Source organism: Anas platyrhynchos, chromosome 29, assembly GCF_047663525.1.
Source record: "Anas platyrhynchos isolate ZD024472 breed Pekin duck chromosome 29, IASCAAS_PekinDuck_T2T, whole genome shotgun sequence".
Classification (NCBI taxonomy): domain Eukaryota; kingdom Metazoa; phylum Chordata; class Aves; order Anseriformes; family Anatidae; genus Anas; species Anas platyrhynchos.
This window is the reverse complement of record NC_092615.1, coordinates 2,548,561-2,568,875: the sequence shown is the minus strand read 5'-3', so window position 1 is coordinate 2,568,875 and position 20,315 is coordinate 2,548,561. Positions and strand designations below refer to the sequence as shown.

Genomic DNA, 20,315 nt, shown 5'->3' with positions numbered 1-20,315 from the left:
GAGGCATCAAGGTCATGCAGGAACCTACCTTTAAGTTCAGTTTCCCCTGAGTGTGAGATAAGGCTGGGGGTGAGCTTTGGGGTTAGGTCCAATCCTGCCTTCAGTCTGGGCTTGACCTCACGCAGGGCTTGCAGTGCAGTGAGAAAATTGCCCTTTCCACATCCTTTCCTCCCCAGCCACCTCACCACCCAACGGATTATTCTCGACAGAGCAACCTGGGCAAGGGCAGGTAATCCACGGCTCCAAGCAGGCTGCTGCATCACTGACCTCCAGCACTGCAGCCTCTCCTGCCACTGGCTTCTGCAGGAATTTCCCAGGCTAAAGCAAGCTGCAAGATACATATATATATTATTTTTTCCCTCTCTCTCTTTCTCTCTCTCCTGCAAGCTGCTCGAGAGCAAAGTCATTGGCATAGCATAAATAGGGAGCACACTGGGCGTCCGCCGGCTAAGCTGAATCCCCCTCCACCCCCTGCCGTTTCCAATTTGTAGCCCATATTTTAATTCCCTGCCCCACTGTTCCCTTCCTGCTCTCGTAAAAGAGACCGTCCTGCCCGAGCAGCGGCTGGCAAAGCAGCTGCCATTTGCAGCTAGATAATGATGAAGATACTTTGGTTCTCGTTGGGGTTCCAACCGCAGGAGCTTGGTGCTGCTGGCACCAAAGGACAAAGTTGCTTCTCCTGCTTTTATCCTTTTTTTTTTTTCCCTCTCTCCTTTAACTGCAGGATTCTTTTTATTTTTATTATTTTTTGTGTATAAACTTTGAAGGCTGTCCTCCTAGGGCTGGAGGAAGGGAAACACTTCCGAAGTGGAAGCTGTACTGGAATTGCTCGTAAAGCATCCTCGTGCCTCCTGGGGAGTGCTGAGCAAGGGCAGACCCAGGGCTGATTTAAGACTGGCAGAGTGCTGTTGTGTCCTTCCTCCCCACCATGTGATACGGGTTCGTGGTGAGAGGCAAGCCTCATTTCGCTCAGTTTTGAAATGCTTGGTGGATTTTTATTATTTTTTTTCAGGCAGAAATCTGTGAGGGGAGAGAGGGAAGGAAGCACAAGCGAAAACAGACGGGTGGTGGGACCACGAGGCTGGGGCATTGTTTGCCCTCCAGCTCCCTCCACTTTGGTTCTGCTGCACTACAGGATCCAGATCCCCCACACCACAGCTGTACCACGCTGCTCCTTTTGGATGTAGGGGGCAAAAGATGGGGGAAACCAGCAGGCTGGTGAACATTAAAAGCCCACTAAGGATGAGGAGAACTTCCCATAGCTCCTGAAGATGCAAGATACCTCCTTTTGCCTGTGTGGTCCACAGAAGGCAGCTGGACCTGTAGATGTTTGGCTGAGGGGAGAGAAAAACGTGGTTCTCAGCTTCCTGCAGCTTTACTCTACCCTATGGGAGGGGAAGCAAGAAACAAAAAGCAAAGGGATCTGGCCAGGGTGACTCAACAGATACTGGCAGACAATAGATGAATATTTTCCTGGTTCCCATCTCAGCTCCTCTAGACTATCTTTGCCATAGACAGATGGACAGGCAGCAATGGACACCCTCTCTTTTTCTTTCTTCTTCTGCTGGCTCATGAGTAAATTCAATAAAACAGTGGGAGATTTGTTAGGATTAAGGTCAAATAAAAAGCGAAAAGGCGATTGGATTTGTTTTATGATTGATTATAGAAAGTGCAGATATTTATTAACAGCCAACAGGATAACTGTCAAAATGATTCTATATCAACAAAAAAAAAAAAAAAAAAAAAGCACACCAGAAGATGAGTCAAACGTTTTCAGCGTTGTGGGAACAAGATTAAACCAAATACAATTGATGCAGCAAATAAAGATGCCAATGTTAACAGCTGCTATATAATTTCAACTGGCCAATCTAATCTGAATTTATATATATATATATATATATAAATAAATATATATACATGCATTTTTTTTCTCTTTTTAAGAAGCCTCTTCCAATTGTAAATGCTGTCAGTGCCATGGATCAGGAGTTGTCATCTTGTCTGTTTTACAGCATCTGATCCGTGCCAAAGAGAGCAGTGGGGAGGCCACAATGTCATGAGGAGGATGCCATGGGGGCTGGGGGACCTGCTCCTGCCCTGGGTGCTGCCACGTCACCTTGGTCCAAGGGCTTTCCTGCTCCTCAACTCAGTGTTTCTATTTTTAATCTCTTTGCTTCTACAGCAGTGCTGTTCTGAAATAGCACTGGGAGAGCCCAGGGAGCCTTGGGTCATGCTGCCTTCTGCATCCACAATGGCCTGTCCCCAGCCACTGCCACCCTAGAGCAATTTTTCCTCTGCCAGACCCAGAAATGTACATCTGTGGTGGCACAGGGTGGCCACACAGGGTGCTGAGCCTGCTGTGCTGAGGACCACCCTCCCTGCCCTCCCTCCTCTAGGCTATTCTTATCCTCTTCCATCCATCTGCAAGTGGCTTTCTATTAGTACTGAGCCATTAAAATTCAAGGTCAGATTTGATTCTATATTGATCATTACCAGGCAAATTAAAGACATCTTTCTTCTCTTCTTCTCGTGTTACAGTGCCAAGAGGCATCCCGCTGTTTGCTTTTACAGGCTGCTGCTGCTGCCCCAGTGTCTCCTTGGATGGGAGCTGCTCCAAGCACGGAGGTTTCGTGTTTCCTGTTAAAGAAAGATGCTCCAGGTTTAAAAAGAAAAAATAAAAGGTAATTGTAGCTTGGAAGGCTGGAAGGCTGTTGGTTAAGAGGAGAAATGAGGCTCAGCTGAAGTTCAGACTTACTGCATGCATCCCTATCAGAAAGGATCAGGGCAGGGTCTAGACCATTGCAACCCTGTCCTGTACATGTTTGGCTCTTCCAAAGCACAGTGCAGAAATCTTGAGATTTAGTTTTTACTTTGTTTTCTACCAACTCGGCCTAAAACACAGGGATAACCCCTTTTTTTCTTCCCCATGGCTCAGCACCTGCAGATCTCACCTCCTGGTGCACACAGATCTCAGCTCCGAGCATCGTTATTTGCAGGACTGGGGCACACCAAAGCTGCACACCAAAGCCAAGCTTGCAGCTGGGGTCTGCTACACCAGGTTGTGGAGACATGGGGCAAGAGATTGTTTCCTGGCCTGACTTAAGCCTTGAAGAGCCTCAGCTCTGCAGCTCTACCAGCCTGGCCTCGCTGCACGCCCTCACCTCCTGTCACTGCTGTTGAAGCTCCCCTGCTCCCTGAGCTGAGCTCAAGCTGTCTGATGCTGTTTTGACCCTGCAGGGTGGAGGGGCTCTTGGTGCCACTGTGAGATTAGAAGAGAAAGTCTCTGACAAGTCCTTTCCTAAAGCATCAGGACAGCATCTCCCAAATTGTTTCTGTTTATACTTCGCCAGTGACTCATACGTTGATATTCTGTCCTGTAGGTTACTTTAAAAACAGGAATAATTACACTGCTAATTATCATTTGAATTATTCATTTTGTCCCCCTCTTCCTTTCTCCTGGAAGAAGGAGATGCATTGTCAGTTGTGGCTGTCTTTGTACAACGTGATTAGATGTTCTGTGCGCAGTGACGGGAGAGATCTCATCAAAATCTGCTTCCAAAAATGGAACCAGGATGAGGAGTTTCACAGGTTTCAACAAGTTAAAAACCTCTCCCCTTCAGACAAATAAATATGCACCTACATATGCACATGAACGCACACACAGCTGGGTGCTCACACACCCCTTAACCAAGCACGAAAACACATCCATCCCCACCATAACAATAAAACCTTTTCCTCGGCTGACAGACAGAGCAGTCTCTAATGAGATTGTGAGTGTGTGGCACATGTGTTTGTGTGTGTTTTCCTAATTATCTCTTTTCAAATAAGATTAAACATCCTTCGAAGCTGGACATCTTTCCAATAGGTGAATGTTTGAACTCCAGGGCTGCTGGTAACATGAAAAATTCTCCCTGTCACAGACAGACAAACAAATTGTTTTGTTGGTGGTGGTTTGTTTAGTTTTGTTTTTCCTTAGGAAAAACACTGCAGTGAAATTACTATTCTGATGTTGCTAGAAACCCAGTTGAGGGGAGCCCAGCTCTCTTCTCTTTGCAGCTGGGGCAAATCAGAACTAAGTCCAAAAATGATCTTAATATGAAGGAGGTGTGAAGCTGCTTTAAAAGGTGACTTTGACATGCAATTCTTGTTATCAGAGAGAAGGTGTCAGGGTCAGGGCCCAGCTTTATGGATACTGTAGCTTCTGCTAAGGTTGGAGTTGTTCAGTGGGACAGTCTGGGTAACCTCTGACTCAAGAGGCTTCTGAAAGCTGCTGACCTGGGGGACATAAGCTGAGGAGAAATCCTTTATCACTCTTCCTTTCCATTCTCTAAGCAATTGGTCACTGGAGGTGGGCAAAGCAGCCCTGAGCCATGACCCCTCTCTATCTCTCTTTGCTCTGCAAGCTCTTTCAGAAAAGCAGTCCTTGTCCAACAGCCCAGCTGTGGTCCACCACCCCCTGACAACCCAAATGCCCTTGTGGGGCTGCCAGTGAGCAGGGCTGGGGCTGCTCCTGCTGGCTTGGCGCATCCATCACTCCCTTCTGCCCTGCATGTGTAGTAATCTCTTCTTCCCTTCCCGCAGAGAAGGCAGCACTACTGTGAATGAGGATGTGTTTGTGCAGGGGAGGAATGTGCATCAGCAGCCACAGCAAAGATCCCCCATTCACTTCACACCTCCTTTCCAAGCATTACCTGAAGATATCCATTAACTTGAACAGGCTTGTTCCTTTATCAAGGATTCCTTAAGAAGATCTCTGACTGGAAAACTGCGCGTGTGCTTCAGACAATATGTCTGCACTTCACAGTTCTATTTGTTTAACAGGTCTGATAACAGCTCTGCCTATTGCACCAAGAGCCGCCCCACTCAGGCAACAGGTTTGTTCCTTTATCATGCATCAATCTAAACTGATTCCTCCCTGGAGACTCAGGAAAAAAGGTGCACAGTCAAGTTATTCTTTTAAACGCTTTCTGTTGATATCATATTGTTGTTTTGCTGTATTTAAATCACAGGAAAAAGGACACCGTCTCTCTCTATACCATTAGCCTTTGCTGAGACAAAGTCTGAGGAATGTGTCAGGGAAAGGATTTATCAAAGCCAACAATCCGATAGTTTTATTTCCTTCTTGTCAGACACAGGGCCCTTATTCAGCTCTTTTATAGGAACCCTGGATTTGCCAGGCTGGATCAAACCCAATCTCTGTCTCCAACAGCAGCCAGTGTTGCTGGCTTCCATGGTAGCACACGAATCCCCTGCAGCAGGAGCGCTGCTGGTAACCCAGCCAGGCAGCCGGCTTCCTTCCCACCCCCAGGGAAGACGTGGGTGATGCGTTGGAGCAACGAGGTTTATCTCCGTTCTGTAGATTTTAATGCCCATTGATCTGGTGCCCTCACCCCTTGCTATTATTTACTCTGGAGAAAAGCAAATAAAACCCTGCAAGTTGAGCTGAGGCCACTATTGCAGCTTGCACAAATACTGCACGGGTGTAAATGACGCTGCAGGATGGCCATCAGGCTCACAAGGGGATGGGATTTCTCTTTCCCATTCTGACCACTGAATATTTTAACTACCTATACGTATGGCCAATTATTAATTGTTTTAATCTTTAAGCTGGTTTAAGCCCTCTTTCGTTTCCCTCCCCACCAGCAGCTCCCTGCCTTCAGCTTTCCTGCACTGACCTAACGCCCACACCGACTGCCCAAATGAACACCAGGGAGGCTGAACCGCCACAATACAACATGCCAAAGGGGCTGATCCTGGCTCGGCCAAGCCTGGAAGCAGGGAGAGGAGGAGAAAACGGGGACCCACTCAAAATGAGACAGCTGTGGAGGAAAATGGGTGCAGGGACAGAGAGAGACGAGGAGTGAGATCGCTAAACAGATGGCTGGGGGAAGAGCTGGTGAAAGAGGAGGGAAGCAGACAGATGGAGGACAGAGAGGAGTGGGGTGAGTGACATAAGCAATTCTCTGCACTTGTTCATATTTAATCAAGAATTTGCTGCTGCCGCTATTTGCATTTTGGCATTATTTGCTTAACAGCAGCATCTTAACAGGCGCTGCCAGAGGCCAGGGCCCCAGGAGCTGTGCAGGTGCTCAGGGAGCTCGGCTGGCCTCTAAGGGTTGTAGCCCCAGTGGCCAGGCTGCATTTCACAGCTAGAACTGGGGTCAGGCAGGCAGATGAGAGGCCCATGCCCAACACTGAGCATGAAACCAAAGCAGCTGGACCCATAGAGCACGTCAGGGATGAAATGGGGCAACAGCACAGACCCCTCAACCCAAACAGCCCCTCTGAGGGGAAAATGGCTGCTCCCTGGGTGGAGGGCGGGAGCGGCTTGGGGTAAGTATGGCATGAGAACTTAGAGCTCTTTGGCTATGACAACTACAAGTGGGCAGAGGGCCTTTCCATCTTCTTGTACCCTGCCTCGCTCCTCTGGCAGTCAGAAATAGGGTGGCTAGGCCTTGGCTGGGCCTCCCCATGAGGGCTGGCTTCCCAGGCAGCCTCAAGGTAGAGGGGAGGCTCCTTCCAGCAGAGACAGGGTTGGGGAGGAGCTGCTGGGCCTTGGTTTGGGGCAGAACCGGAGCAAAAGTATCTCAGCGATCCCCGTCCCTGGGGTGGCCAGCAGCCGGGTGTGCGTGGGGCAGCCTCTTCCCTACAATCTTCTGAACGTTTTCTGTGCTGCTACATCTCACAGTGCAGCATTGCCCTCAGGCCAGTGAAATGTTTTCTGGAAGGAGCAGTTGGTAAACTGAGGCATGGGATGGTTACTCCAAGGTACCTCTGGTCACAAAAGGGAGCCATAAATCAGTCTGAGAATGGGAACTGGAAATCAAGATGACTGGCTCATGCAGCATGGGGACGTAGGGCCTGAGAGAGCAGTACACACAGCAGAAATCTTTTTATTTTATTTTCTGCAATCCAGCAGTCTCTTACCTATCATGCCTTGCTTTTTTTTTTTTTTTTTTTTTTTCCTCCCTACAGCAAGAGATTCTTATTCTCAGACAGAAGTTCCAGCTTTTTCAGAGTCTCCCACAATGCATAATGTCTTGTGACTTTGACATATCTTTAGCTGACGATGTCTTAGACCAGTTCTAGGAGGAATAATAAGAGTAATCATTAATATTTGTCAGGTCTAACCCAGCCTTATATCCTGTGGGATCGTAAAGCCTGTTAGCAGAGAACAGGGCTAATTCTGCTCATCACTGCCACCTGCGTCCCACTCCTAAAGGGAGGGTTTTAAATTTGCTTCATAAGCCTCCAGATAAAAATAGCAAAACAGCCATAACTCCTATAGTATTTTCCACTACAAGTGAGAAACTGAGGCACAAGATAGGTAACTTGCCTCTAAGTAAATCAGTGGTAAGATACAAGAATTGCCAATTTAGTTTTGCATCTTACTGGAGGAGCAATGAAGTTAATGTTGTCTATAATATATTAAAAGGGGAAAGAAAAAACAGGGAGCAGGTAGTCTGAGGAACTAAGGATGGAAGATGGGCTTTCCAAAATGAAGCTCATGCACAGTTGTTGTTGTTATTTTCGCATAACAGTAAGTTGAAATGGCCCTTCTAAAATGTTTTAAAGCAATTCTTTAATTTCTGGGTGACTGAAAGACAAAGGCAACTGAAAACCTCTCTAGTTTTCTCTTGCTCTGATTTTTTTAATTGTAATTATGAAACTGTCCCATTATCATATTGTGATGCAGAACCTTTCAAGTAATGAGAAATTCAAGTGAAGCCTTGATTACCTCCCCTGAGAATAAAATGTGATGGGGAGGACAGAGGAGGGGGGAGGGGGATTCAGACAAGTTTTATAATAATAAAATAAAGAAAAAATTAATCATGGATCCATTAGTGTTAATACAAATGCTTTATGACTCACCTCAATCATTTTACATTATTTAATAACAGAAAGTCATTATTTCCTGGGAGAATTACGATAAAACCTATTGGGGGGTTTTGTGTGTCTTTTGTGTTTTGTTGTTGTTTTTTTTTTAAAGTAATGTGGTAACTAAAAATTGGGTGTTAGCTGTAGTTAGCACAGGACAAGGTGTTGGGGGTATGTTTTAACCCCTCACAGCTGTTACCTTTCTTGAGCTTAGTGCACTGCAGGTGCCTGGGGAGGACATTACCTGATGGGCTGTGAAGGTGATTGCTTCAGGTGCTGGAAGACAGGGGCACGATGGTGCCCAGGGGAGCAGGAGAACATCTGGAAAGGCTCCCTGGGTAAGTCCTGCAACAGCTATGCCTATCAGTTCATTTTGGCTGTGCCTTGGGGTGCTGTGCTGGCTCTACAGAAAGAGAAAAAGTCGCTGTTACCTTGCTAGATGGCCAGTGAGAGGCCTTGGGGCAAGGAGGGGCACAGGTTGGCTCTGCAGTCCAGGAGCCAAGGTGCCTCTGCCAGATGTGGGCTTTTTGCCTCCAAATTTGCTTAGTCTCTTTGTAAGCTGACCTCGCATGTCCCCTACACTTCAATTTTTCTTGCTTTCTCCTTGTTTCCAGAGATAGTGCTATGCTCATTAATGTTGTTGATACCTTTGGAAGTGGCTTTTAAAACTTGCCTCCAGGCCAGCGTTATGAAAGGGTTGTCTTTTTGTGGGAAAGGCATCCCTAGAACAAAATAAGATGCCTTGTCCCTGACCAAGCGATTAGTTCCTAACTGTACTGCTAAAGGGGAAAAGGAGGCCTTCATCTAAGGTGGGCCAAAGGATCCTCCACTAATTTCAGTGGCACAGTGTGAGCTGGCATTGTTGCTTTGGGGAAATAGATGCGTGGAAATATGGAGGAGCCGTTTGTGCCCAGGCTGTTTTTCCATGAGAGGTGAGTCCACTCCTGCAAGTGGCCTCCTGTACACAAACCCTGTCTGTGTTGTTTTTCTTTAAAAAAAAGGGAGGTGACAAAAGGCATCTCCCAGCATGAGAAGTGGAGCACCGTAAGGATGCTGTCTCTACTGATTCAGCTTTTCAGGCTGTGGGAGCTCATGCTTCTAAACTGCAGAAGCTAATGGGAATCATGCTTGCTGGAAGGCAGGTTTTGAAGCTGAAGGTTACATGCTACCTGCACGTAACCCAGTGCATTGCAAGGTAAAGGGATTACACGCAGCTTAATCTGGAACTCTGGCTCTGTGAGCAATTAAACTCCAGCGATTCAGCAGCTATGAAAGTTCATACTGAGAGTGTTACATTCCTCGTGTTACCCTCTTGCCTTTTGTCAGTGAATAGGAAGGTGAACGTTAGCTGCAGCTGATGCCAGCCTCAGTGGAAATTTGCTGCATGGGAAGATGTCAAAGTCATGTTTTGACAAAACTCCTGCTGAAGGGAGCCTGCTGGGGGGCCCTTGGGAGAAGGATACTCGGATAAACCCCTCCTTAATGGTTCAACTGTTGGCCCTCTATCTTAAAGAGCAGACTCAGCTGACTGATGTATTTGTGTGGGCGCTCAGCTGGCATGATTGGCTCCATCTGATGTAGCACTCCCCTCTTCTGTGCCTCAGTTTCCCCATTTGTAAAAAGGGGATCATTAGCTCGAGACAGATGTACTTTTATGTAAAATGCAATGTGATTGGAGCAGAAAGCACTGCTTCTCAAAAACACCCTTGTGTTTGAAAAGCAGGTTGAAATAAAAACATTTTCTGTGGAAAACTGCAAAAGCAGAATTTCAGTCTCATGCAGAATCCCCTGTGAGTGACTTGCCGAATGACCTTGCTGTTGAAACTGAAGCTGTTTCTATGATGAGCATCTCCCTGTCCCCCCAGGTGCTGCTGTCATAAGGTCCTGGTCATTTTGTGTACTCAGGACAAGAACCAGCGTCTACCTGGCAGTGCTCGCAGGCAGAGGAATTATTCCTCTCTCCTCATCGTGAGGAGCTGAAGGACAGAGGCAAAGGCAAGTTTCAGGGGAGCCCCATTCTGTATCAGGGCCAGTGAAGGCACTGACTTTTTGTGTGACTCAATCCAGTATTTTAAACCCAAAAAAATCCTTTCTGTCTAGGGAAAGACCAGCTGCTAAATCCAGCCGTGGGAATCATGACATGTAACTGTATCGGCGAGAGCTGGGGGCCCTGGGGAAAGCTCCTGCCAGACCGAGGGCATCCTGAGGACACCTTTGATGGTGTCTGCTTACCTGCACGCTGTAATTGCCCAAGCTATTTGCTACATGAGGAGTCGAGAAAGTGACAGAGGCAAACAGGACACCCAATTTTCCGCGGAAAGTTAACTTTTCCAATTGCAGTTGAAAGCTTGGTTCTTTTGACCTAATTTCCCACTCCAAGGGTTAACTGCTCTCTGCGGTACGGCAGGCCCTCCAGTGAGTGCAGCCAGACAATGCCATTTAAGTGAATGTTCCTAGCCTACAGAAGTCCTGGAGATAGCTCCATCTTGCTCACAGTAGGTGTTACATTAGCTGCTCAAACCATATTCCAGTAAATTAGAGCTGGGCTGATTTAGACAATCACTGGGTCATTCTTTCCTCCAATTCCCAGTTTCACACAGAGATAACAGCAGCTGGGGGAAAGCAGGGAGGTGGACGAATAGCAGTTTGCTTGCTTATTAGGGGTTAGATGCAGTCTTGAGTCTGTGATTTGCAGAACACAACTGATACCAGCAACAAAAGCCTCAAAGTTAAATGATGCAGTATTTGTTTCAGGTCTAATAAAGACGCTTAAACAAACGCCAGGCACTTTCTTCTTCAGAAACAAGTCACTGTATTAAAATGCCTTTATAAGCAAGAACAAAACCTATGGTGAGCAGGAATTTTGGGGTGAAAGCTGGTCACTACACTGCTGGTCTTTTCCATATGGGAAAGCACAGCCAGAGCCCCACACTGGGTGTCAGGCCACCTAGTCAGTGGTGTGTGCTGGATGACTTGAGACATTTGGATATCTATTTGTATCCTGTAGGTATCATAAACCTTTTGAAGTGTGTTTGTACCTTACCCAGTGCAAGAAGAACATGATTTTAGTTTGGCTTGTGAGTACAACAATGAAATACTGTTATTGCAGTGAGTAGCCTGACCTGCTTGCTAGCGAGTAAGTGAGAAACCTTACAACCCTTCTGAGGTCCTTTTATGTGATTTGGTGTGCTTTCAGTCAGGAATGTGTACTACTTGTACTGTTCTCTTCAGGAACTGGGTAAGTGGATATCAGATGTTGTAGCAAGGAGTTCTGCAAGTGTTGGGAGACCCTTTTAATTTTTGGCCCAGTTTAAGCCTCCAGCCCAGAAAATTATTAAGCAAGTGCTTAAATCCAAGAATCTGCCTCAGTGTGTGTGACTGAACTGATTGCTTGACATCGAGGTGCTGCAGTGCAGAATAAAGAGAGGGGCTGGTGCTGCTCCCCAAGGCAGCCAAGCCATGACCTCTTTTTCCTCACATTATAATGTCCCTGGCAATGTGAAATGCAGCACAAATGCTTTGAAGAGGAGTGACTGCAGGTGTGCAACAGCTTCAAGGGATTAAGAAGTGGGAGGAAGCAGCAGAAGACAGGAGCCAAGGTGATGTGCAAGTGTCTGTAATTTAAAGGGGAAAAGAGTGTTTGTTTAGCTCCAGAGGATGGGTTGCTGCTTACCTTGATGTTTTCAGCTCTGGTGAGAAATACTGTATTTCTGAAGGTGTGTCCAAGGCAAGGAGCTGCTCCTGAGCTTCAGCATACAAATAGAAAGGGCACCGCAGAGAGAGAATTATTTATCTATCTATTCCCATTGCTCCCTTTAAAACTCACTGTAATGATGTTGCTATGACCCAGGCCTCTAATATTATGTGCCTCAGGTAAGGCAGATTGATATATAAATACCTGAGTTTATTACAGTTGAAAGACCTTTTTGAAAACTCAGGGGGAGGGAGAAATGGTGGGATCTAATCTACCATCCCTGAGGGAGAAAATTAGCCCACGGGGAGTGCTAAATGATACGGAGGCACTTGGATGCGGAAGGAAGAGTGCATCATTTATGAAGTGGGTCAGCTCCATCCTGGGGCGGGGGGACTGAGGCTAAGTGGGATTTGCCACTGAAGCCCTGGTTCTCAGCATGTTGCCCTCTCAGGACTGTGTGGATTCTCCTTAAATCTTGGTTGTGTTTATGTAGTTCTGGGCTGGGCTGCAGCCTGCAGTCCTCTGTGCTCTGACATTGAGTGCCATGTTAGATTAGACTCACCTGAACACAAGACTTTGGGACCAGATAATCAAAGAGCAATAGGAATTGTGTATCACGTTTCCAGAATCAGATTAAAGTTTTTCTGGAATCGTGTTAAAAAAAACCTCACTTCCCTACTTGCCTGTTCCCTAGGCATTTCCAAGTGTTCAGGGTGGAGACTGAAGGTTTTTCCCTGTTGCCCTGATCGTTCTGCCAGGTGCTGTTGTTAATCATTATTTTGATAAGTTTTTCTCATGTGTTAAAACATGTTATATTCACAATTGGATAAAGCATTTTCACTGCTATGATCTAGTAGTAAAGTTACAAGGGAGTCACTTTCTGAGTGGTGTTCAAAACTGACAGACATGGTTGTGTGACTTGCTGTGGGGCCCGCGCAGTTATCCCAGGCCTCCTCTGTTACTCTCCGAGTTAGGAGGTTTCTCACACATGTATCAAATCCTCCTTTTTGAGCTGGTAGCATTTTAAATACTCTGTTTTAGTGTAGCAGAGACCTGAGGTCCAGAGCGTGGAAGACAAACAGTCGCTGCTTGCATTTCCCCTGTGAAATCTAGGCCTCTGACCCATGAGTCCAGTCACTGCAGCTAGAGAAGCCACCCAGTGGAAAACATCTTTCCCTGGGGCTTTGCACAGACAGGAACCTCCAATGAAGGGACCTCCAGTGGTGACATTTCCCTCTGTACCGATTGCTAACGCCGGTGAAGTACTCTGCTAACAGAAGCAGAGGCTTCCAGGAGTTGGCATGGTCACAAGGGGATTCTTGGTGGCACAGCAGCATTGATTAGGGACCGGGCATTTTAACAGAAGTTGAGAGCACGGATGTAGCCAGAACTGCATTAACTGATATAAAGAAAAGTGCTTCTTAACATACTGTGTAATTACTGTGAAACTCATTGCCACAGGAAGCCATCGAGGCCAGGCACTTAATAAGACTCACCAAAGGGGTGGACACTCGTACAAATGGCAGAAATATGTAAAAACATGTTAGCTAATGATGACAAATTTTGCTGCAGGCTTATTAAACCATGCCTTTAAGCCAGTCTTTTCATGGCAGAGTCCAGAATGATGCTTAATCTGAGGAAGGAATGAGCTGGCAGACGCTGGGTCTGATGCAGTTTGGCAGCCCCTCCAAGGAGTGGTGAGTTTGACAAGGACCTCATCGCGTTACAGCTCTGTCACTGTGCCCCTGCCCTCTGTAGCACAGAAATCTGCATAGTTTGTGATCAATAAAAGTGGGAGCATGAAGGTGAAACCACGGTTTTCTTCCCCCTAAAGAGGAATGCATTTCCCAGATCATTACATTTTTGGTTCATGCGCTGAGGGTTTCTCTCCCTGGGAAGTTTTTACAGTAGATTGAATCTGATCATTGAAAAACTCATCTGGAAAACAGGTTAGATGCAAGTATGAAATGCTCCCCTCCCGACCTGCTTCCCTCTCCTTCTGTGTACCCTAAGGATGCTGAGGCTGATGGTGTAGGTTTAGCAGGTTTTAATTATCATTTACTAGCTAGGTGAAGTCTCAGGCCTCTCTTTCTGGATTAATCTCAAGAGAATGGGTCTTAACTTCTCATTATCTGCCTGAGATGAGTGGGTGGTCAAGGCACATTTTCCAGTGAAAATGGTGGGTTTCCCACATGCCTCCTGAGTTACCAGTTCAGTGTCTGAGGGCTGATAAGTCTACTTTTAGTAGCTGGATTTGTTTTTGTTCCTGCTTTGGAATTGAGAACTTGGATTTACCTGTTCTTTCCTCCATGCTTACCTGTCAAGAGGTAGGTAAAAAACCTATAGAGATTTGAGGGTTCTCGGGTGGGAGAGCGTTGACAAAATAATGTTTTTGCAGCCAGAAGTGTTGCTGGTGGGAGGAGAGCTGTGCACTCTGAGCCTTCAGATAGCACTCAGACCAGTACATGCAATTGCAGAAACCATTTAATCCTGTGCAGCTGCTTCCAGCTATAGTAAGGGCTCTATTTCACCCAGAGACTTTCTGTCCCCGTGCTCCTGAGAAGTTTGGCATCCCTGTTTAACACCACAACAGGCAGCTAATTCATACTTAAAGGCGATAACCTGGGTGGTGCGGAATCCAAGAGGTGCCTGCACGTGTTCAACTGATTGTGTATGTTGCAGGAACTTGCTCTGATCACAGACACCTAACACAAAATGCAGAAACAGGGGACTGGATGCTGCTGGTGTCTCTATTAGGGCCACACTGATGCAGTGAGACAAATGGGAGACAGTTGGAGCTTGTTCGTTTTGGGGGTGTAAATGGTGTCGTGAGCCCTCCTGGCTGTGATCAAATCCTGCAGAGGCTGGCAGAAGGAGAAATGGGTGTTCCAGCTAAATGCAGATATTCCTCCTGCAGGATGCATCTCAAACATCACACCTCTTGCTTACTTTCACCTGGAAGAAGTTACTGCTACAACTTTATTTCTGCTGACCATGCACCTCTGCAGGGTTCTGCACCGAAGCAGAGTACAGGCATGGAGGAGATGGCATCCTCTGGGCAGGGACAGGGGGACAAAGACGAGGCTTCGGTGGGCAGGCACTGGGCAGGAATTTAAGACCAGCAGCAGGAAGCTGCTGAAAGCTGCTTGCACACAAAAGCAGGCCCAGCCTGCATCAAAACGCTCTCTAAGTGTGCTGGAGGATAGCTAGGGTTAACAAGTGAAAGCTGCCCTGCCTGCTTTTATTCCCTGCACAGCAAACACTTGTTCTGGTTATAAATGGCTCCATGAAGAATTTATTTCTTCTGCTGTTTCTGGGTTCTGTATTCCCATGTTTCTGTTTCCGAGCACAGAGGGATATCACTCTTGCTTTGTGTTCTGCTGTCCATCTCCTTCCTGTGCTCTTTTTCTTTCCCTCCTACAGCAGAGCCATTTAGGCATCCATAAAACTCCAATAAAATTTTCTCTCCCACATACTTCTGCAAGAGCAGAAAAAATGTCTGCTTCACTTCACAGACATTTTGATGTGGGGGGAATGGACTTTTATATTTAAAAAAAAAAAAGAAGTGAACGGTGAGTAAAATAACAAGCACGGAGAAAAAGGGTGGCTTTTGCAGAGCTGATGTACTCCCACCAGCTCACCTTCAGAGCAATTATGCCATGTAAATCTCCCTTTTGCAGGAAGAACCAAGGAGAGTCGAAAAGGGCACCGGGCATTTCAGCTTGTGCCCTGAATAGAGGAATAACCCAAGTATTAACACAGCTTGGCTGCGGGCCAGATGCCTGTGCATGGAAACATATTTAAACCATTGAATAAGCAGGGTATAAACAAGAATTTTCAAAGTTTGGTGTTTTTTGCAACTCCAGGCAATGAGAATTAGAGTCTACAGTTATTAAGTTCCCATCTGGTGGCTTCTTTATGAAGGAATGATATTTGCATGTTTCCAGCAGAGAAAAGCTGTTTTTAGCTCAGATAAAATGGAACATTTTGCGACGGTATGGGAAATAACAGATGATGCTGATTTTAGCAACTGGGGTTGTAGGTTTCACCAGCTGCCCTTTAAAAAAAATTATTTATCTTTAAGTAACGGGAACCAGTGTTTTTCCTAGTACCCTTAAAACCCACTGACTTGGAAGACTTTGGTCAGAGGAAATGGAGAAGGCGTCTTACAGGGAAAAGGAATAACCCATAGGCAGATCCATTGAGTCCTCATTCTGGATGTTTTCCCTTCGCATTTTTTAGCTTTTAATTTCAGGAAGGTGCAAGGCTGGTGTAGCCACAGGTAACCAGGATGCAAAAGGGCCTGATTATTTTCTTCCTTGTAAGAGCAGTTAGGAAGGATTCGCAGTTGCTGCACTGCATTGCTACTGCGGGGTTGTTAATATTCCAAAACACACAAGGCAGGAGCCGCATGGATTAACCTAGGAGGAAGCCAGTGCCTGGCTTGTTTTGAAATATCCTTTCCCAACACTGCAAACTGAATATGGTTCTGGAACCAGACACAGCTTTTTAAACCAGCCTGCTCATCCGCTGCCAGCTTAGAGCCTTAAAAACTATAAATACAGCTTGGGCAACAACAGAACCACACCGCTGCTCAGACACAAGCGCTCTCCCACCCAAACAGCTGCTCTGCTGTCACTGCCAGAGCCGGGGGGGGGGGGAACGTAATGCCCCAGTGGACCTGGGGACTGCAGCAGGAGGCAGGACCCAGGCTTAAAACAGGGTTAATATCCCGCTCCCCACCCTGAAATGAGCTCAGCAAATGCAGTGTAATTAAGGATGGAAGGCACGGCGTTTTGCTCGCAGGCGATGAGGTGTGTAGCTGCGTTTGAGGTTCAGGGATGGACACATCCATTTGAATGTGCACGTGCACCCCATCTGAAGCCTAGCAGCCTAGGCATAACGGCCTCAGTATTGCACTACACTACGCAACCCCAAGAATGGTATTTTTTATAGTAACATGATCGCTGGTCTGTCCCTGAGCCTCATCAGATGAGATTACTAACTGGGGTTTGCTCGTGGTACCTTGTCCTGGGATAAAAGTGATGCTGCAGCACAGGGCTGCAAAAACTGCCCTATAGTACTGAGTATTTCAGTTAAACTTTTCTTCTTGCCTCCTTCACGGTTTTCTGTTGATGGATAAACACAAGAAGCAACAAGCCAGAGGTTCTGACTGGCCAGGGAACTGCTCTTCCAGAGAGATGAAAACCTCAACAGTGCTGGAGAGCTCAGCCAGGTATGTGTGATCTGCACCCTGCAGGCTCCATCCTTCCAGGGCTTGCCAATGAAAGTCCTGAGACACTGAACTTATTTCATTTTTAAGCACAACCCAGCAGATCCCACACTTTGCTCGGGGCTGGCTGGGCTGCTCTGCAGATGATCTTGCGATGTTATGACAGTACAGAGAGCCATTATTCCAAGTGCTTGCCAATCACCAGACTGCTGCCAGTCTGTGTCAAATGAAGCATCCCAGGCCCTGTCACATTAAATCCAGCAGCTCTTTCATTTGGAGCAGAGCGGTGTGTTTATTTGTGTTCCCTCCCCTCCTTTTGGGATGCCACACTCAATCATCTCAGGGGTTTGGCCTGCCTTTGCAAAGCTTGTAAGCGCAGCAAAGCTCAGCACCCCTTTAAGGGGCCCTCACGCTGGGGCAAGCCGCACTGTTGGGCTCTTTGCTGTGGTATTGCTTTGAAAAGAGATGGGTATAAATAAGGGGGAAAGCATGAAATATTGGTACAGCAGAGAGCGTGGTTCCAGATCAGTCCAGTGAATGTCCTTGGCCCTGCCATGCGTGCCAGTGCAAGGGCAGGGTGTCACAGCCCGATGAGTTGTTGTAAATGAGAGTAGAAGATGCAAACTAGTGGCACATCTGCTTATACTAGTCAAGGCACCTCCATATCCCTGCCTTGAAAATGGGAGGGATGAGGAATGGGACAGTCTCTGCAAAGGGAAGATCAAGCCAGGTAGCCAGCTGCAACAAAAAGGAGGGATGGAAATGAGAACAGATCCTCACCTGAAGCCCCCCAAATCCACAAGAGCTTGCTTGTTTTGTCTGCAAGCACTGGGGTACCAGGCTGAATTTTTCCAAGGTGGTGCCCCCACTGTGCTTCCAAGAAGCCAAAATGCCTGCCCCTGTGAGCTCTCCCATTCATACACAGGCCACAGGTGGAAGATGCAAAGAAAGGTTTGTCCAAAATGGGGAAAAGAAGAGGAAAAGATGATGAGCTGGCTGGAAAGAGGAATACAGCGAGGAACCAGGGTTCTGCACGTAAATGTTGTTCTGTCAGTTCAGATTCCCCTGTCCCTGCAGGAAAGCTGCACGAATCAAGTCACTCGGTATAGAGGTTGTGAAAACTGGTCATCTTCTGTTGCCTTCATAGCTTGGGAGAAAAGAGTGGTTTGTCTGATTTTTTTCGTTTATAATGCATCTGCAGTAAGAGGTGATTCATTTCTTGTCATTATTTGGTGTTTAATTTGCCTTCTGTAGGATATGAATTCAGATGTTGTTATGGTTTTGCTCCTTTACCAGAATTAAAAACAAAATGCACAGTTAAGACAGAATTCCAGTTCTTCCAATCATTTGACAGAATGAAGCCTGCAATCCAAATTAACTGAGTTTGCTCATTACTGTTGTCACTTTGCATGCTGGCTGAGTTCTCCTGAATTCAGCCCTGATCCATTACAAAAATATATTCCTTACCTCTCTTGCAAGGAGCCCCCAGGCTGATTAAAAGCAAAAGAGGTTTTAGCTGTGATCTTTTCTCCCCTTGAAGAAGTGGCTTTTATCTGTGGCTGTTTGTTCCACAAGATAGTTTCTGGTTATTCCATGGTTATTGTGAGAATTGGTGGGGAGTTTCCCAATGGATGCATGGCCAGCTCTTCAACGATGCCTTCTGCTTTTAAGGACTTTGACAAAACCTTACCCAGATCCCCGTTTGGTGTCACTCCCATACCAGTGTCTCATTAGGAAATTGGAATGATAAATCTAGCTTCGTTATCCAGCATATCTAACAATCAGCCCAGTGACATCCTTTCCTTTCATTATACAGAATGGAGATTGACTCACTGGGTGACTCTGCGTTCAGTTGAAACCACATACAGTAACTGGAAACCCAGGGAGACTCTGCGGTCTCCATGGAGACAGCACACTTACAACTTAATGTGATCAACAGATGCTGCAATAATCTTGAAAGATGGAGAAAATGTTTCAAACCGAGTGTTGTTTATGGTGGTTCAGTGGATGTTCAAATTTGCTCTGTTATGACTGGGCTCCATTTAAACGCACAGTCTTTTGAAAACACACAGACGTGTGTATTGAGGGAAAGATGTCTCGTGGGGATAAAGCAACTAGGAGCTGGGCTGCTGCTTTTCATTCCCAGCATCTGCCCTTGCAGGACGCCACCTCAACTTCCACTTCTGTCCCAGGTTATCTTTAAAATGGGGCAGTCGTCCAGTTAATAGCCCCCCTATCTTTTATGCTCTGGGGGTAACCGTAGTGAGATGAAGGTAAGAGGATTCTGATGAATGAGCCTACAGTCTCAGGGAATTGAATAGGAATCTCCCTCCGTGCTGTATGAGCTAATGCTGTAGCCGACATCAAGATTTCCAGTGCAGGGTTATTTGTTTCATTCTGCGAAACCTCTGAATGGTCACTTCCTACAGAATTGTGTTTTTTGTAAAGAAATGACCAGGTTTCTGCCTGCTGCTCTCAGGGACGGGTGCAGCTCCCATCCTATCTGGACCCCTTGCTTCCCCCCCAGGAGCAAGGAGGAGGCACAGTCCTCCTGAAACAGGAGCAAAGGCACACAGGTGCTAGTCCCATACCAGAAAAACTCCGGGAGTTTTAGCTATTGGAAAAGACGGTCTAGATGTAAGTACTGGCTCAGAAAGCCTTCGGTTCACCAGCTGCTGGGAAGGTAGAAATTCATTCTGTACTTGCTGGTTTCTTGTTCTTTCTCCAAGCATCCTCTGCTGGCCGCTCACAGAGATAGGCTGCTGGGCTGGAGGGACGCTTGCTCTGAACTCCTGTTATGCTGTTAAAATCTGGTGGCTGTGGAGAGTGAAGGGATTTTTTTTCCCTTGTTCATTGAGTTTTTCATAGGGGAGAATTAATCTTTAATAATACGGTGGCATTTAGAGCTGTGCTAGGTGCTTTACAGACACATGTGGAGATGCAATTACCAGCTCAGAAACAGTGAGAGCAGCCTATAAAGGAAAGATGACCTAGACCGGATTTATAAGGAGGAGACTAACAGCCGTGGCAGGACTGCCCTCGAAATCAAGGAGGCTGGTCAGGGGATCTGTCCGTGCCTCTGCTGCCACAGCTCTCAGCCCACTGCTTTAGCTTATGTGCTGAGCTAGGGGAGCATTCTGCATTTTGGGAGAACTCAGGCTGTCCCCTCCGCTGGCAGAGCCCTGTAGCTAAAACTCTGCAGGTGGGCAGCAGTTGGTAACTTCTGCTCTGAGGCTGCATTAAGGGGAAGGCGTCTTTTCTGTCTAAGCATCCTGCTGGAAACCAACAGAGCAGGATGCAGTCCGAAATCCCAGCTGCTGTTTCTTTCTTCCCCTGCCAGGGCAACCTTCCTTGCAAGACCCTTGCTCAACCAGGCTCCTAGGCTGGACTCTTGCTCTTGATGAGGTGCTCAGCTTTGAACTTCCCCCTCCTGCACAGATCTGGGTCAAGAATTTTCAGGTAGAAACCATCTGACGTTGTCTATCTCAGCCTTGGAGAGATCCTTACTCATGG

At 46.8% G+C, this 20,315-nt stretch overlaps 2 long non-coding RNA genes across 6 annotated transcripts in view; both read left to right on the top strand.

The window, feature by feature from the left end:
* Positions 1–6,977: 6,977 nt before the first annotated feature.
* Positions 6,978–10,178, top strand: LOC139999765 (uncharacterized). 3 transcript variants are annotated; one of them, XR_011805278.1, is made up of 5 exons: positions 6,978–7,350; positions 7,433–7,537; positions 8,090–8,213; positions 9,741–9,870; positions 9,976–10,178. It is a non-coding gene; the product is annotated as an uncharacterized lncRNA (long non-coding RNA). The 3 variants fall into 3 exon arrangements; XR_011805277.1 differs by having other exon boundaries at positions 6,979–7,537; positions 8,068–8,213; XR_011805276.1 differs by having other exon boundaries at positions 6,983–7,537.
* Positions 10,179–16,398: 6,220 nt separating this feature from the next.
* LOC106019897 (uncharacterized) overlaps positions 16,399–20,315 on the top strand; it is a 77,804-nt gene continuing 73,887 nt past the window's right edge. The window contains exon 1 of one of the 3 annotated variants that reach the window (XR_011805288.1): positions 16,399–16,805. This is a non-coding gene — a long non-coding RNA (uncharacterized lncRNA). The remainder of the gene's footprint in view (positions 16,806–20,315) is intronic. The other 2 variants (XR_011805290.1, XR_011805289.1) reach the window with 2 other exon arrangements.